At 47.7% G+C, this 4,249-nt stretch overlaps 1 pseudogene; it reads right to left on the bottom strand.

Moving 5' to 3' along the window:
• Positions 1–209: 209 nt before the first annotated feature.
• LOC132231860 (ADP/ATP translocase 4-like) lies at positions 210–3,811 on the bottom strand (annotated as a pseudogene).
• Between the last annotated feature and the right edge of the window lie 438 nt (positions 3,812–4,249).

Raw genomic sequence — 4,249 nt, 5'->3', positions numbered from 1 at the left:
TGCCCCTTTTTCTTCTAGGATTGTTATGGTTTTGCAACTTACATTTAAGTCTTTTATTCATTTTGAGTTTATTTTTGTGCATAGTGTAAGTTGGTGGTCTGGTTTCATTTTTTTTTTTTTTTTGCATGTACCTGTTCAATTTCCCAAACACTATTTATTGAAGAGACTGTCTTAACTCCATTGTATGCTCTTGCTTCCTTTGCCAAATGTTAACTGACTGTATGGGTCCATTTCTGTGGTCTCTGATCTATTCCATTGATCTATATGCCTATTATTGTGCCACTAGAAGCCCAGTGCACAAAATTGTGCATGGGTGGGTCCCTAGGCCTAGCCTGTAATCAGGGCCATCTCCTGCCCACTTGCCAGTCCCCAGTCCCACCCCACCACCTCCACTTACCCTGGTTCCCCATTGGCTGGGCGATTGATCTGAGCCTACGGGCTGAGGGCAGGGACCAAGAGGTCTGCCTTCTGTCCACTCGCCAATCCCCAGTCCTGCCCCGCCAACATCCACCCCGGTTACCCGTGGTTCCCCATTGGCCATGCAGCAATCGAGCCTGCAGGCTGGGGGGAGGAACCAAGAGGTGGTCAATGCACCTCATAATGACTGGTTGATTGGTAGTCTAGTCATTATGCTGTTACGGTTGCTGGCCTTTTATTATATAGGACTAGAGGCCCGGTACACAAAAATTTGTGCACTCGGGGGGGAGGGGGGGCCTCTCAGCCCGGCCTGTGCCCTCTCGCAGTCTGGGACCCCTCGGGAGATAATGACCTGCTGGCTTAGGCCTGCTCCCAGGTGGCAGAGGGCAGGCCCAATCCCTAGGTGCAGCCCCTGATCGGGCTCAGAGCAGGGCCGATTGGGGAATTGGGGCACCGCCCCCTGTCATGCACAGAGCAGGGCGGATTGGGAGGTTGCGATGCCACCCTCAGTCACGCTCAGGGTAGGGCCTATTGGGGGGTTGGGGCACCGCCCCCTGTGACACTCAAGGCAGGGTCCATGGGGAGGTTGCGGCGCCACGCCCTGTCATGCACAGAGCAGGACGGATCAGGGATTTGGGGTGCTGCCCTCTATCACCCACAAAGCAGGGCCAATCAGGGGGTTGGGGCACTGCCACTCTCACACTCAGGGAAGGGCCGATGGGGAGGTTATGGCTCTATCCCGTCACACACAGAGCAGGGCCCGTGGGGTGGGAGGGTTGGGGCACCTCACCCTGTCACACACAGAGCCACAGGGTGATCAGGAGGTTGGGGAACTCCCCCCTATCAGGCACAGAGCAGGGCCGATCAGGCGGTTGGGGCGCCTTCCCCTGTCAGGAACAGAGCAGGGCCGATAGGGAGGTTGTGGCCCCGCCCCCTGTCACTCACAGAGCCACAGGGCGATCAGGGGGTTTGGGCGATGCCCCCTGTCATGCTGATCCCGGTGCTGGGAGACCTCGCGGCTCGGCTGATCCTGGTGCTGGGAGGCATATTACCCTTTCACTATATAGAATAGAGGCCTGGTGCATGGGTGGGGGCTGGCTGGTTTGCCCTGAAGGATGTCCGGGATCAGGGTGGGGGTCCCCACTGGGGTGCCTGGCCAGCCTGGATGAGGGGATGATGGCTGTTTGCAGCTGGTCACACACCCTTCAGGGTGGGGGTCCCCACTGGGGTGCCTGGCCAGTCTGGGTGAGGGGCTGAGGGCTGTTTTCAGGCTGGGACTGAAGATCTCAACTGCTCCTTTTTTTCTTTTTCTTTTTTTTTTTTATTCTGGGCCAGCTTTAGTTCTGAGGCTCCAGCTCTTAGGCCTCCGCTCCTGAAAGCAGGTATCTGGTTTGTTTAGGTTCTACAATCGAAACTCTGTATCAACTCCAGGTCTGAGATCCCGGCTAGCTGAAAGCTGGTTTCTGGGGTTTTGTTTAGCTTCTATTTTTGTAACTATGTTTCAAACTGCCAGCTCAGAGGCCTCTAGCGGCAGGCGGGGAACGTTAGAGTCCTCCATCACTGAAGCAAGCAAGCCTCATGTTAGTTTCAAGCTGCCTGGCTGCCGGCCGCCATCTTGGCTGGCAGTTAATTTGCATATCGCCCTGATTAGCCAATGGGAAGGGTAGCGGTCGTACGCCAATTACCATGTTTCTCTTTTATTAGATAGGATACCAGGCTATTTTTATTATGATGGCTTTGTAGTATAGTCTGATCTCCGGTATTGTGCTCTCTCCAACTTTGTTCCTTTTTCTCAAGATTGCTGTGGCTCTTTGTTTTTTTGTGTGTTTTTTTTTTTGTTGTTCCATATACACTTTTGGAATATTTGTTCCAGATCTGTGAACTATGCTGATGGTACTTTAATAGGGATTGCACTGAGTTTACAGATTGCTTTGGCTACTAGGGACATTTTAATGATGTTAATTCTTCCAATCCATGAACATAGAGCTTCTACTTGTTTTTATCTTTCTCTATTTCTTTTTTTAATGTCTCTTATTCCATCATTTATTTTGATTTATATAATTATAAGTAAACATATCTACTGAAGATGTTACTAATTAAAACAATAAAACAATTAAAAATAGAACTCTCCCTTGACCCAGTAATCCCACCTCTAGGAATATATCCCATGCAATCAGAAACACCAATCAGAAAGGACATATGCACCCCTATGTTCATAGCAGCACAATTCACAATAGCTAAGATCTGAAACAGCCCAAGTGCCCACCAACAGATGTGCAGATTGAAAAACTCTGGTACATGTACACAATGGAATACTACGCTGCTGTAAAGAAGAGAGAAATCTTACCGTTTGCAACAGCATGGATGGACATGGAGAGCATTATGTTAAGCTAAATAAACCAGTCAGATAAAGATAAATATCACATGATCTCACTCATTCATGGAATATAATAAACAACATCAACTGATGAACATAAATAGATCCAGAAACAGAGAAGCATCAAACAGACTGTCAAACTCCAGAGGGAAGGCGGGGGTGGTGGTAGTGGTGGTGGTAAGAGATCAACCAAAGGACCTTGCATGCATGCATATAAGCATAATCAATGGCACAGACACTAGTGGGGTGAGGGCATGTGTGGGTGTTGGGGGGGTGGAAAGGGAGATAGTGGCCAGGGTGGTCAATGAGGGGAAAAAGGAGACATGTAATACTATATGCAATACTCTAAACAACAAAGAATTTAAAAAAGGAAACGAACCATTTAATATATACTAAAGCCCCAAATTACCTTAACTGTGTCATAAACTCCAAAATAAGAGGCTCGGTACACAATGATGCCCTGTACTGGAACACCAAACCCTTGGTATAAACCAATAATTCCATCTGATTTTGCTATTTTCATAATACAGTCACCTAAACCCTTGAATTGTCGCTCTGCAGCACCTTTTCCAACATCAACACCTATTCCGGTTCGAGCAAAATCTAGTGGATATACTACATATAAGGATGTTGCCCCAGCTGCTCTGCCAGAAGCCAGGTTTGCCAAAAACCATCTCCAGAACTGTTTTTCTTTATTAACTCCGGACATGAAAAGTTGTTTGTATTTGTCCTTAAAAGCAAAATTTAGAGCTTGTGTTGGAAAATAACTAATGACATTTGCAAGATTGCCACGCCAATAAGTGAGGAAACCCTGCTCGCGGGGAATCCGCAGCAGACAGTCCACTATGCCGCCTGCACCTGCAGCAGAAGCTTCACCGGCTCGATGGGCGCCACGGCCGCCTTGGACACAGCTGCCGCCACCCCGCCAGCCAGCAGGCCCTTCCCGAAGGACACGGCTTCAAAAAAATGTTTTTCTGTCTTCTTCTCCGGCTTCTTCTCCGGAGCGTCACGCTGCATGGTGGGATGACGGACATAAAAATCCAGCAGCCGCAGGCCGAAACGTGTTCGGAAGAGGCGAAGGGAAGCCTATATTTCTCTATTTCTTTTTCTCAATGTTATATTGTTATATGAGTACAGGTTTTTGTTTTGTTTTGTTTTTGTGTTTTTTTTTTCCTCTTTGGTTAAGTTTATTCTAAGGTATCTTATTTTTTTCATTGTAATGGTAAATGGGGTTTTTGTGTGTGTGTTTTGTGTATGTGTGTTTTAGTTTCTCTTTCTAAGAGTTTACTATTGGAGTATTAAAATGCAATCAATTTTTCTATATTAATTTTGTATCCCGCTACTTTGCCAAATTCATTTATTAAACATGGTAGTTTTTGGATGGAGTCTTTAGGGCAGCGGTTCTCAACCTGTGGGTTGCGACCCCTTTGGGGTGTCAAATGGCCCTTTCACAGG

The sequence above is a fragment of the Myotis daubentonii genome, chromosome 3 (genome assembly GCF_963259705.1).
Source record: "Myotis daubentonii chromosome 3, mMyoDau2.1, whole genome shotgun sequence".
Taxonomy (NCBI): domain Eukaryota; kingdom Metazoa; phylum Chordata; class Mammalia; order Chiroptera; family Vespertilionidae; genus Myotis; species Myotis daubentonii.
This window is presented reverse-complemented; position numbering and strand designations above follow the sequence as displayed.